The sequence below is a fragment of the Haliaeetus albicilla genome, chromosome 23, assembly GCF_947461875.1.
Source record: "Haliaeetus albicilla chromosome 23, bHalAlb1.1, whole genome shotgun sequence".
NCBI lineage: Eukaryota > Metazoa > Chordata > Aves > Accipitriformes > Accipitridae > Haliaeetus > Haliaeetus albicilla.
The window spans coordinates 19,517,921-19,532,585 of NC_091505.1; positions in this window are offsets into that span (position 1 = coordinate 19,517,921).

Consider the following 14,665-nt stretch of genomic DNA (forward strand, 5'->3'; position numbering starts at 1 on the left):
CTGTAAGGACGATTTATTAATTTTAATAAAAGTTATCTTGATCCACAAGGCTCAGACTTCTAATTAAAGTCAATGGAAAAAAATGCAGTAAGAAAGCATAGTAAAATTTAATATTAAATCAGCCTAAAGAAATTCAAGAGAAACCAGAGGGGACTGATAAAATACCTGATTGATGGTGAAGGATATGATATTTCAAGGAGACAGGGTGTCATACAATATTGTCCAAGCTCAAATGAAGGCAGAGTACATAGGTGCTAGATAACTCATTTACATGCAGAAGTGCTGACTGTGTAACTGGAATGGCCAAAATACTTGAGAATACAAATCCTGGCATAAATGATTTAAGGTCTAGAGATGCAGCTCACACCGTTCCCTGCTCTGATTCTCGTTTTTGCATGCATACCCACACTAGCCTTAAACTCTGTCAAGTACCTAACTCAGGAATGAATGCCAGTTAGGCGTAGTAACATGAAGTTATTACAGACTCCAATACTCACCCAGGAGTTTGAGTACACAGCTGGGTGACCAAGTTGCACTGAAATTTTTATCCTTTCACAATAACATTGACAACAGTGGCTAAGTAACTAGCCCATGCAGTCTCTTTCTTCATCCTCCAAGCTTTTCTGTCTATGTTTTTCACTGAGCACTTACAAAAGCCATTCTCATGATCTTGATTGGCTTGTCAAGTCTTCAAGTTCCTATTTCTCCGTTTGATGACTAGATCTTGGCTATCACATTAAGAACAGTGCAGGAAGTGACTGAAGGACTGACAATCTTTCATTTTTTGAGGCACTCAAAAAATAAGTTTTTCCTGTCTACACGTTAATCCTGTTTTAGCCTTAGCCACTCTCTATAGCATAGTTTCTCAGATGAGAATTAAACTCTTATCAAAGACATAAATACTCTAGCAACTTTTCTAGCAACATTGTTCAAACTCCTTTCTTCTTGGGTTGAACTAGCAGATTGTAATTTATCTGGTAGCATTAAAGTTCTAAAAGCTTTTGTTAAAAAAGTTGCCATTGAGTAAAGAAAAAAAAAAATTAAAAAAATCTGCCATTTAAGTCACATAGAATGCCTGACTTTTTCCTGAGGCAATCTATAATCTAAATAAAAACAGTAGCTGGTGTGTAAAATTATTCAGTCAACATCAGGTGTGATTAAGAAGATATTTCTTAAAACAGTGAAATAGAAAATTACAATCTACGCTGGAGTTTGATTGACAATAAAGAAGAAATATTTTACATTCCTTGAAAAAAAAACGGCTGAAACACAAATATTAATACTATCTAAGACTTCAGTGTGGCTAAATAATTCATAAAAGTTAATTGAATTTTGTTGGTTGGAAAAGGGATAAGATTGATTCAGCAATGAGACAGATGAGTTAATCCCCTACAGACTCTGATATGAGGATTGCCCTTTTTGTACGACCTCCTCCAATTTGTTCCCTAATAACATATAGATCAGTCAGCAAACAGTTTCTAGGGACTCCCTAACAGCTGCTGACCCCAGAATCTCCTTGTGTCTATCACAGGGAGAGTGTACAAGTCACTACAAATTGAAATGGCTAATTTAGTGCATATTTAGTCCATATGTACTTACTCAGAGGTAAATATTTTCCTAACCTCTCCAACCACCAAGAGTTATTTAAATGTTTCCCTTATACTTTTGTATATTAAAGTTCCTTTGCATTGCCCACTTGCGTATTAATCTATAATGCAATTTACCCTACAATACAGCTGTTTTGGCCCCAAACATTCCAAAAATACAAAGTCAAATGCATATAAATTTAAGGAAATCTGAAGAATGACCAAATCAAATAAAGCTAAGTAAACTGAAGTAAATCAAAACTCTCCCCTATCTACAAATCTAAGTAAAAAGATATAATGTTTGTTTCATTAATGTGAAGAATTTACCCCAATGTCAATATCAGCCTGGTGGAAAGAGGAAGACCGAGACACAGGATACATGCACATATGCCCTAAATAAGTCTGAACTGTGTATGTTTAGATTTATTTATGTTTATGTGCAATTTGCCAGCGACACCTATGAATTGTTCTGTTAAGTCATCTATACCTACACATTTTAGGAAGATAAACAGCTGACAGCTTCCAAAAGCTAATGGAAGTATCAAAAGCAGATCTGGAAGCACTGAAAAAAGTATCTCCCACTACTCAGTCTATGACATACACATAGGTATATCAGCAGCACAACAAAATTTTCATATACCTTATTAAGAACTATAGTCTTAATACCCCTAATTAAATTAAAACTCTGATTTCCAGGAAGAAACTATAGAAGCAAGAGTTGTTGAGGGAAAACAGAAAATTACAGTCTGGAAACCATGATTATTTAAACTATCTCATCTACAGATTAAGGAAATTTATTCTGGTCCCTTCTACTTAAATCTCCAATTCAAATCCTAAAATTGTAGTCACTCATTCACTTTGTGAAATACTGTAGCATAGCGAACACTCTGAACCCAGAATATTAAAAAGGTCAAAATAATATTAAATTCAGGGCTTTGCAAAATTAAAGAACAGTCTTTCAAAGCACTGACTGGCCTCAGCTCACAGAGAAAACCAGAGGAATTAAAGATACGTGGTACTTTGCACTTGGAAGGATTGCGCTCAAGGGGAATTCTGATACTACATGCTTGTAACAAAATTTAGTAAAAAGAGAAGTGGCTAAATATTAATTCATATCAGTTAAGATTACAAAAGCAACACGAAAGAGAGACTACTATGAGAAACATCAATACTCCTTCTGTGGAAATTATTGGAAGGAAAAATAGAACAGCATTAAATTGGGTGTGCTGCAATTCCCGCAATTCATTCAGAATCATTTAGTCTGTTTAATAGGATTCCTATACGATTCACTCGGAGAAAATACTAAGTACATCTATCTACACAGAAGTATGCTATTTCAATTTATTTAATAAACAGTTCTCTAACACACACAGACACACAAACACAAGCATGCATGCATCCCTTAGCTTTGCACAAGGTACTTAAGCAGTTTTCGAGACTTAACTTCTTGCAGTTCTTTGAGCCAACAGGTTAACTTTATGCGTTCTAGTTAAACTTTTTTTTTTTTTCAGAAAAACAACATAGGCTTCTTTATCCAAAATCTCTGAAAAATGAAAACATTAAACCTAACACGTTTATTTTATTATCAAGTATTTATTATTGATAGGCTCTGCTCCAAAGATCATAGGTCCCCTCAACTTTTTAGCTATTCAAGTTTTTTTCTGGTTCACACACACACACACTTTTTTTTGGCTATTTTCTGGTTGTCAGTCATACAAGAAAAGGCAGAATAACATAAGAATTAAAGAGAGGCCATTAACTTGAGTCAAAATGAAGATTTAGCAAAAAGTCGTAAGTGAAAGCTGTTGGTTAACACCATTTAGCATATACCAGTTAATCACTAACGTTTTGGTGGAATTTGACGTTGATTTGTGAATGACTCACAAGTGGAAACAAAATAATCTAACACCATCCAATAATTAGGTTGCATAAATCAAGTAATTCTCCAAGACATCTGCTTTACACTCATTATACTACTAGACAAAATGCTCAGACTTGGTGTTATGTCTTAACATTCAAACTCCATAAGCTTCTTCAATCGAAGATGCCATTTGCAGGATAATAACCAAGGCAGAAACCTTTGAATCCTTTAAAAGAGTTTGATTTTCAGAGAATGGACTCTTAAGGAATTTCTGAAAATCTCTCCATGTTCCTTTCAAAGGACCTAGACTAGAGCCCAGAATGAAGCCATTTTTAATAACTCCGTTCCTGTTTTGGACTTGTCAACATTAAGTTCACTTAAAGACAAGGAAAACAACAGGAAGAAACAAAACTCAGAATATTTATTGATTGAGCATTTCTTTCAAGTACTCAGTTCTACAAAATATAGGATACAATATGAACTGAACTAATCTGCAGGATTTTGTATGAAATACGTGATCAATTCACTGACAAAATCATAACGGCTACATGGGACTAATTCTTGGAACTATTAAGCATCCACAGTTGTAACTGATAGCAGTACCAAGTTCCTCACTAAACCAAGGTTCATCAGTCTCCCGGCTGGCTTTAACGTTGTGCTATATTGTTATATTCCATTATTTTTCCTCACAAAGCCAAAAATCCACATTTGCTTTGTTTTAGTTTCTGCTGTGAGTAGAAAAAAGTTTTTTGCATTTCTTTCTGAGAAAAAGTATCAAGCTATCATCATTAATGTGGAGCATTCACAGTTTACTTCAAAGGCTTCAGTATTTTCCTCTCTCTCTCTCCTATTGCTACATGCTCTAAATGACAATTTATTTAGAGCTGCGCATCCACATCTGGATATCTTGAAGTCTGATAACAACCCCAAACTTTTACCATGCACATCATGTAAAGTTTCTTTTCCTTGACTGTCATGGTAAGCGCACATACAGTAAACACACCTTTTTCAGATGGGTTCATAAATACAAAATCTAAATACAGCCAAAAGTATCAGATAATTTTTCTAAGGCAGCAAGTGGTTTTATCACTCCATCGTGGTCTTGTAATGCCCTGTTAGTTTCTCAGATTTTTTTGATCAAGCCTCTGTCTTCCGCCACAAAATCACTTTTACAATTGAGACAGCAGATCAATTTCTTATGAAATGTTCAGGAAACAAAGGCCCAACATGAATGCGTGAGGCTTATTCTATGAAAGAGCGAGAAAACAAAAAACACCATAATCTTGTAGAACCAGTTGTTCATAATTTCTCATTTCCACATTACTTCCCTACAAAAATTCAGTACTACATTCATTACTTTAGAACAGTTTAGGTACCTGTTTTTCTTTTACCCTTTCTGCAAGTTACAATCCTTTTTTAATTAAAATCCTACAATTTTAGAAGACCTTTAATGAATTCTTTACACATGCATAAATACATAATAATCTTATTTCCAAGTATTTCTTCTTCCAATGGCTATCTGGATTTTTTTTTCCTACTTCTTATGTCTTGCATATGAATTTTCACTGTCCAACATGTAGACAACCAGCTAAAGCAAGTTTGCTATCTTTGAAAAGACACGCCTGCTATTTTCTTACTAATTTATATTTAACATTCTATTACATAGAATGTTATTGCAAGAGATTCAAAGCTATTCATTTTTTAAATACCTAGCATTCTTTTATTTAAAGGGGAATATGATATAGAAAAGGATGAACAATACAGTATGTCCTATAACACTAAAAGTACAGTGATATTTGGAAACAATTTACTTTCAGAACATGGAACAATGGTATTTTGTAGGTTCTAAATTTATTACTCAATTTTCCTTATCAGAGATGCTTGTGAATCACAATATAATTTAACCACCATTCTAAAAATAAAAAAAAAAGGAAAGAAATTTAAGATTTATTTTTTCCATATGCCAGTTGTCACCAGCAGTAAAATACAACATGGGCTGAAACCCTTGTGTAATGCCACTGCATACTTTTGACTCGTACAATTAAAAGCAAGAGAAAGTTGCGGAAGAGTTTTTTAGATGAATAAATAGAAGCACTTTTATTTCATCTCTGTTGATTCTCCAGTACTAAGAAGGTGAAAAAAAACCAAGCAGAAATGTAATGGGAAAGCAGGAAATAATCCAGTGAAAGCCTACTTAGTGGCCATTCCACAGTTCCTATAAAGTCTGAAGAACCTATTAATTATGGAATATTAGTAACAACATGTGTAGAGTCTTGAAATCTATGCTGTTTATATACTCTTAGCTACTGCAACCACCCATCTGTATCAAGATCTTTGAAGTAGATGAAAAGTACCTAAACATTGCTCTAGAAATATGTGTTAGCATATTAGGAAGAAGGAACTGGATGGCTTTTTCTCCCAAGGGAACAGACATTCTATAGTTAGGAGCTGCCATTACCGCTTATGCTAGATAGAAAAAAGATACCAGCTGGGGAAAAAAAAATTTAAAAAGGAAATTAAAAAGAGGTTTCACTGTTTCTATCAAATAGCTGTAACAGAATTTGGTAGGTCAGTAAAAACCTCTGTTCAGAAGGCTCTTGAAAGGGCAGAAGAACAATTTACAGATACGAAGATGGAACTCCATATAGTGTGTTCATTCATATGGTAGGCTTTTCTATTTCAAAAATTATGGCCAGAATCAAGTCATTAATACGTCCGATTACATGTTCTTACCATGGAAGAGTTAATCTTATTAGACATATGTTTCACTCATCTACTGCTTTTAAATCACAGTAGAGCTAGTACACAAAACAAAGACTTCAGGCAGTTTCCAAGGTGATAAATCAAGAAGTAGTATAACATGTGGCAATAAGTTCACATTGCAGTTATTTAAGCCTTAAAATCTTCTTTGCTAGAGGATCTGCAAATCCCTTCCCCCTCATGCCTTTCCCCTTCCCCCTCATGCCTTTCCCCTTCCCCCCCTTTTTTTTTTAAAAATGGAGAATTATCCAGGATAACGAAATGCAGGTATATGTTTGTACTGGCAAGACACCTAAATGTGAAGAAAAACTTTCAGGAAAAACTGCCCTCTGTCACGCAACGCTAAAACCTTCCGAAATTACAGCAGGCTCCTGCCTTGGGGTGGAAAATGGGTGCTTTTGCAGTCTTCCCATCAGGCAGAGTCTCAGAAGTTTATATCAAATTTCAGTGCTAATTTTCCTCAAAAGACTGCACCTAGCACTTTCAGACCATTTTTATTGACATCTTTGCGAAGGTTATTAGAATAACCAACAAATGTGCCAAATTTTTTATTGTTAGATACACATTTCTATAGTCAGATATAATATGTATGAATATATCACACACCCTAACACAAATTATGTCTGTACTCTAGCTGTCATTTGAAGTTATGTGTAGCTCACACCTGTAATATTTGAATGTTGCATTCTTTTGGAATACAGAGGTACCGTTGCTAATATATTTTATCAGGAGCATTTAGTTGAGGACACAACAACACATCAGGCCTTAAAACCACAGATGACACAGTTTTCTATGATGATTCATATGCCTCATACAGACCCTGTGATTGTTATGCCCTATACAAAAAAAGGCTCAGGTCCCCAGAAATCAGACTTCAGCCTGTAGTGTTGGAAGGGGTTCTTGCTTTGCAAGTACACCCGTCCTCTCTGAACCTCATCAGGTTCTTGCGACCCATTCCTCCACCTTGCCTCGGTCCCTTGGAGTGGCAGCCCTGCTGTCAAGCAGGCAGAAGGTGGTAGACCCCCGACAAGAAGGAGTAGACCCCCAGACACAGGTACGATGCCAGCATGCTCAACATTGTCCACCAGCCAGCGAAACCTGCTCTCCCTTCCGCAATATGTGCGCGCTTTAAGGAACTTACCTGTTGGCAATAAACATGGCACGATAGGGCCTTGGGGCATCACACTGCTATGGGCAGCAGCTGGCCTGAATCCAAGGACGGAAAAAAAAGTCTAGGATCCTAAATCCTGAAATAGTTGCTCTCTTCCCTGAGTTACCAGACGTGGTAAGGATTGTTGTCACTACTGTGTGCAGGGTGTGACCTCAAGGCGCACTACCTCAAGGCTGCACCCGTTTATCTATTGTCAGCGATCTCTGTAGCTCTCTCCACAATAGATTGCTCCTCTGCTGTCAACTGATCCAGTTTCAAAATCAGAAAAGTTCTCCCATTGTACAGGAAAAAAAGAGTCTGTAGTTTTTCTCATTATATTCCGTCAAAGCTTAATAATATGAAGCTTTTATATTTCATAAAATAATGCCATCGTCATCTAATGTATGTAAAAGAAAGAGACCATTATCTGAAAAATCAAGATGTCCTTGATTCTCTTCTCAGGATAATAAATTGTGTTTTTAAAAGACAGTCTTCAACATTAAGCTTAGGTTTTTTCCATGCTTTTACTTCCTAAACCAATAAATGACTAATTTGGGGAGCTTGATCATGACAGACCAACACAGTAAGCAGATAGAATGAAAAGCTGATACTATAAACCACTTTTTTCTTTTTCTTTTTTTTTTAACTCAAAAGTCTCAAATACTTTTTAGACTGCTTTATTTTTTTCTTTTCTAGTTGCTTATGTCCTGAACAAATGTTTTTATGAGCACAAAGTGCTGTTTTTAGTGGAAGTCTGGAGGTGTCTGCACAAGAACATTAAGCAGGGTTGTGACCCAGGAGACTAAGGCTTTGATCCAGTAATGAGATCATCAGATATACTCCCAGCAGTGTTGCAGATGCACTGTACAATAAACCAGAACTAACTACAGCATCAAGAAATGCAGATCTAGAACAACCATATACAAAAAAATGATTAGGGAACATCAGGCTAAAGAAACATAGGCTGAAAAATTACTTTCACTCAATCACTGAATGATTATTACATTTTCAACTTCAAAAAGTACAAACTTCATTAGTAATTTGCATTACAAATATAATCTTAATATCTATGCAGTACAAATTACAGATTAAAGGAAAAAACATAGCTTTCAAAATCCTGGAAGATTAAATTGGATCAAATCACCTATGAAATACCTTATTGAACTATATCATGAAGGAAATATATGTATAGTTTTTAATAGACAACACATATTATTTTCACTCTTAATTAAGAAAGTTAGCAGGCAGGAGGTGAATGCTTCTACACTTAATATTTCCACAGCAGGGAGATTTTCAGGGCTATAGATTGTCTGAAGGATAGAGAAAGGGCTATCATTACAGTGAATTTTTACACTGTGAAAGTAAGAATCGTATTTATATATAGAATAATATATTAGTGACAGCTCTTTTACACAGTAATCAGTTGGTGATCAGTTATTGGAACTGTGATTATCCCAGGCTGCATCCTGTTTAAGCAAGACTCCTTACCTGTGTCAACTCATCAATTATCACTTAATAAGAAGAGTTACTCCTGTTTAAATGTTCAACATGGACAAAGATAAATTCAGACATTAGCATAATGAAGTCTAATATCCCAATAAAGGGCCCAAGTCAATAATTGCTATGAGCCACATCCTGTATTTAGCCAGTCCCTTAAAGTTTTTAAGGGAGACATAGTCAAAATATTCAAAGGTAGGGAGGGAAGGTGTTTAAAAGACATTTGATTTAGAAAATGCAAGTGAAACAGAATCATTTATGTTGCTTTAGATTTTGAAGCTGGGATCTGAATATTGCTATTTGTCATTTGTTAGCCAGCGCTTCTGCTTTTGATTTTATCTGAAAACTATAAAGAAGGAAGATTTCAATGCTCAATTACTCAAACCTGTTTCCATTGCACTATATGCTTTACTGTGCAACAGACAACCCTTGTCAGTTAGTCTTGCATTTTATTTGCATACGTTTCTATCATCTGTTTTATCTTTACCCCAGATTTTTAAAGCTACTTTAATTAGTGTAGTTTAAGGAAGATTTATCTGTTCTTAAATTTATACCTGAACTGCCTGCATCACTGGTCTTCAAATACCAGTTATTCAGGCTTTTTTAAAGAGCTGTGATTTATGTTCTATATTGTTTGAACTCAAAAGACTAGATGTGTAATGGTTATGTTAGAAACACTAACAGTTATTCACACAAGTAAACGGATACTAGTTTGATGCAAAGTACCACCGCATGAAATACAAGCAGTTAATGAAGATTGCTTCTTTTTATGAATGAAAAACAATAAGAAAGTCACATACAGCCATCCACTTAGTAACACTCCAGAAAAGTTAAAGTTGACATGTCTATGTTGCTCTGCAGAGTAAGAGATTACTCACCAAGCGTAGGGAAAATTGAAAGAACGTGAAATCTAGCCTAGCCCCAAACCCAGCCATAACACTAGCTTGAACATAGTCAAGTGCCCAGTACCTAGACTGAAACTAAGCATCAGTCAATAATCCCAGCTGACACTATCACCAGCCCTTGAAATCCAAGCCACTTAACATATAGAAATATATTCAATTAGCAAATGCTGCTTCTCCTAATTTTTCACACATGCTACAACTGTAGTCCTGAGCATACAGACATGAGCTATTGCAACAAAAATTATGAAGGGGCCAATAGCTTATGCTCATGCCAGTCATCAGCTCTCCGGGGTTTGGAATGTCCAGCAGTGAACCAGCTACTGCTTGGTTAATTCAGCAATAAACAAAGCTTTTCAATTCATCTTTTCCCAAAACCTAACATCAGTAACACCCAGGTGACCACTTTTTAAACCAAAATTAAACAGCTCGTAATTTTGCTAGCACTGGCATTCATTTGAGATCTCTGAATACAGCAATAAATTAACATGAAAACCTGTATTACAAATAACTATAGCTAACATTTCAAGGGAAGACAGTCAGAAAATAATGGTGTATGATCGTAATTTCCTTTTTACTCAGTAGCTATGTGATCAGACCACTTTTGCCTGGCATATGTGGGACCTAGATTCGATTCTTCTAAAATGATTTGAATATGGACCTTCTGCCTCCCAGGAAAACTCTCAAATCACCGCCCTTTAGTCTATTCTTTGCTGAATGCTCCCAGTCTATCAAGTGGATGCTTTATACAAAATGCTTTCACTAGAGCAGGAGCTAGAAGATCCTGGAAATCTTTTCTCCACCGTGATTCTCTCAGCTATCAGGCCATCACATCATCTCTTCATTTTGTCTTTTTAAGCATTTTGTACAAAAACTGAACAGCTCAGCTGAAGGCACTGAGACATATGGTTCATTATACATATGTACAGGAAACATCCTTTTCCAAAATTTACCCCTAATTCAGCAGAATTAGCTGAAAACTATGAACACAAATACAGATGTAAATACCCACAAAAGTGCTCAAGCTTTCCAGCACCTATAACTGGAATTTGATTTCAGCTTTGATGTTCAAATCATATATGTGTTTAGCCTTCAGCAGTCAAAGTCTAAAGCTTGTATCAAGATATTCAATTTGTGAGTTTTGCACTGTGGCATTTGAGAAAAATACTATTGTGGTGTGTTGACCCTGGCTGGATGCCAGGTGCCCACCAAAGCCCTCCTCACTCCCCTCCTCAGCTGGACAGGGGACAGAAAATAGAACAAGAGGCTCGTGGGTCAAGATAAGGACAGGGAGAGATCACTCACCAATTACCATCACGGGCAAACCAGACTTGACTTGGGGAAATTAGCTTAATTTATTACCAATCACATCAGAGTAGGATAATAAGAAATAAAAACTAAATCTTAAAACACCTTCCCCCCACGCCTTGCTCCTTCCCAGGCTCAACTCGACTCCCGATTTTCTCTCCCTTCTCCCCCCAGCAGTGCAGGGGGACAGGGAATGGGGGTTGGGGTCAGTTCATCACACGCTGTCTCTGCCGCTCCTTCCTCCTCAGGGGGAGGACTCCTCTCTCTGCCCCTGCTCCAGCATGGTGGCCCTCCCATGGGAGACAGTCCTTCACAAATTTCTCCAGCATGGGTCCCTTCTGCAGGCTGCACTCCTTCATGAACTGTTCCAGTGTGGGTCCATTCCATGGGCTGCAGTCCTTCAGGCACAGACTGCTCCAGCGTGGGTCCCCTGCAGGGTCACAAGTCCTGCCAGCAAACCTGCTCCAGCGTGGGCTCCTCTCTCCATGGGTCCGCAAGTCCTGCCAGGAGCCTGCTCCAGCGCGGGCTTCCCACGGGGTCACAGCCTCCTTCGGGAACCCACCTGCTCCAGCATGGGGTCCTCCCCGGGCTGCAGGTGGAGATCTGCTCCATCGTAGACCTCCCTGGGCTGCAGGGGGACAGCCTGCCTCACCGTGGTCTTCCCCACGGGCTGCAGGGGAATCTCTGCTCCGGCGCCTGGAGCACCTCCTCCCCTCCTTCTTCACTGACCTGGGGGTCTGCAGGGCTGTTGCTCTCACATGTTCTCACTGCTCTCTCCAGCTGCAACTGCTGTTGCACAGTAACTTTTCCCCATCTTAAATCTGTTCTCCCAGAGGCACTACCGCCATCACTGATGGGTTTGGCCTTGGCCAGCAGTGGGTCCATCTCAGAGCCGGCTGGTATTGGCTCTGTCGGACACGGGGGAAGCTTCTAGCAGCTTCTCACAGCAGCTCCCCTGCAGCCCCCCTGCTAACAAAACCTTGCCACGGAAATCCAATACATTTTATATCCCGTACTTCTTGGAAAGTAAATGATTTACATTAACTCAGGTGTACAATAGTTACAAAAGCACAGTCTAATATTGTTAAAGAAATACTTTGACTTCCTTGCTGATAAGATCATTCTACCCTTGCAGAATGTCAACAGCTAATCATATTCTTTCTCTGCGCTGATATTATACTGAGAAATTGACTTTGCCATCTGGCTTTCTAGAATTTTTATCAGGTCTTTTTAATTAGGTTCAAATCATTGATTTCCATTGTTCCCCAGCTTCTATCTTTTTCAGTACCGTTAAGACTGAATCCATTTGCAGTGCACTGCAGTGTTCTCAAGTGGAACCTAAAATGAATAGGATTTTCCCACAGGTTTTCACACCTTACATCTGCTAGCAAAAGTCCTGTCATGCTTGCCTAGTAGTGCATATAATTCAATTTTTGTTTTATTAAGATATGAGGATGACCATTTTATTAAAAAAAATAAAATCAAACAACCTTAAAAACTCCAAATGAAAAATGGGCCCAAGGCTTAAAAATTAGAGACATCTGCAAGAAGACTGGAAGGTTAGGTTGCTATAATTAAGTTGAACATATTTCAATCAAAGTGGTTTTAAAGACTTTCCTAGGCCAAGCCATATTTCTATGTTAGTTTGCTTTTTCTATTCTGTTGCAATGCTAAAGGTATTCATGTAGCTTTTCAAGTTTAGAAAAAATTCCTAATATCCAAATATTGCTGTATACTTCAGATACAGATGCTGTAAATTTCAGCTCTCAGACCAGAAGCCCCTGCAAGACTATTTCTTTCAAACCTTGCACAAAACAGTAATTAAACTATACAGTAATTTTGGTAATGTTAATCTATAATGAAGACATTGTCCTTTGTAAGAAAAGTCTTTAAGAATTTGCTTTCATAAGAAAAATTGAAGACACGTCCCTAAATAAATGAAGACTACCTTTAATTTGATTTCCAACATACGCAAAATCCAGATCTGAACTTCCCCCAGAATTTAATAGGGGGCTCGGATAGGGGCCATAACCTTAGTTTTGGTTTAAAAATACAACAAACAAGAAAACACACACTCACAACAACTTGATTTTACAATTTAGATGCTGAACACCTATGTTTACATTTTCTGGTCATTTAAATCATTAGTTATATACAAATCTCTATGCATTTTGAAAGTAAAATACACTAAATCCTTTGGAAAGGAGACTAAAACCACCAGTTTGGGGTCTACACAACAAGGTTGTCAAAGATTTCAGTTGGGATGACAAGGTACACTAGCACTACTCCAAATGCCACTGACAAGGCACTGCACTCACATTTAAGGTCCAAATATATCCAGACTTCCTAGGCTTTGTCACTGATGACCAAATAAACTTTTGGTATGAGAGCTGACAAGCTATTTTTTGCTAGGTACTAAAGCAATATCTTTCCTGCAGGGCAGGTTCCTGCAGGGCAGTGTTTTAGTTTCTAGTTGAGAGATGAAGTACCTCTCACTGGAACAATATTCTTCCCTTTCCCCCTGCCCCCTACAAGGAAGGGCAAAATATAATAGTGTTATATGGGCAATGATTTACTAGTATATGTCTTTCTCTTGATGCAGTAGATGCAAACAGAACTTTCAGGATGGTCACATAAGTTAGTACAGGTACTGGAGAGTACTTGGAAATTCAGCTAGCAAAGTATTCATCTACAGTACTTCTAGAATCAAACAGAAGCTACCTGTGAAGAAATTACAGCCTTTTAAAAATTTTACTGTATGTATGTATTAACCACATATCCACTTAATAATGTATCAATAGCAGAGCTTCCTTCAAAACAAAACAGAGGACCCACAGTGCAGTAAACTTAAGGCATAAGGATCAAAATATGGTGATACTTTGCAACTAAAGCCAGTCAACCGGCACACACGTCTATCCATTAGTATGAAAGGGGAAGGAGAAGGTGCAGGGCAACTTTCATAAGTGTTAATTGAAAGAAGCCCTTCCACCTACTCGAGTTGTACACTCTGGACACTTTGATTGGGAGATATTTGCTTAGAGATTAGAGCAAGCAAACTGTAAAGAAAAACCAGCAAATCATATGAGATTACACGAGGTATAGCGTGTCTCTGAAGTATGCCTGTTGGTACAGTGCCAAGTCTGCTTGATAATCCCAATGTATTTACTTCCATGAAATAGCACAAAATCACTGACTCATATTCAATTTGTGATCCAAAATATTCCCCAAATCATTTCCGGAACAACTCCAACTGGACAACTCTTCTTAATTTTGTATTCATGCAGTTTGTCATTACTGTCTATGCATAGGACCTTTCTATGCTTTTTATTCTTTCAGACATTTACCTCTAGTTCATCAAGAATAAATATTGCCTTCTATCCTGATTGCAACCCTTCTCAGATTACTGTTGTCTGAAATCTGACAAGCACATTATCTTTTCCATCATCCTGATCATTAATGAACAAATTCAGTAGAAACAGATCACAGGTCAGATTCCTAAGGAAACTTGCTTGATACAACCTACCAAACAGAAGTAAAACACGAATAAGTGCTTTTTGAGTGCTCTTTTCTAACCATTTACACATTAATCTTGGGTTAATTT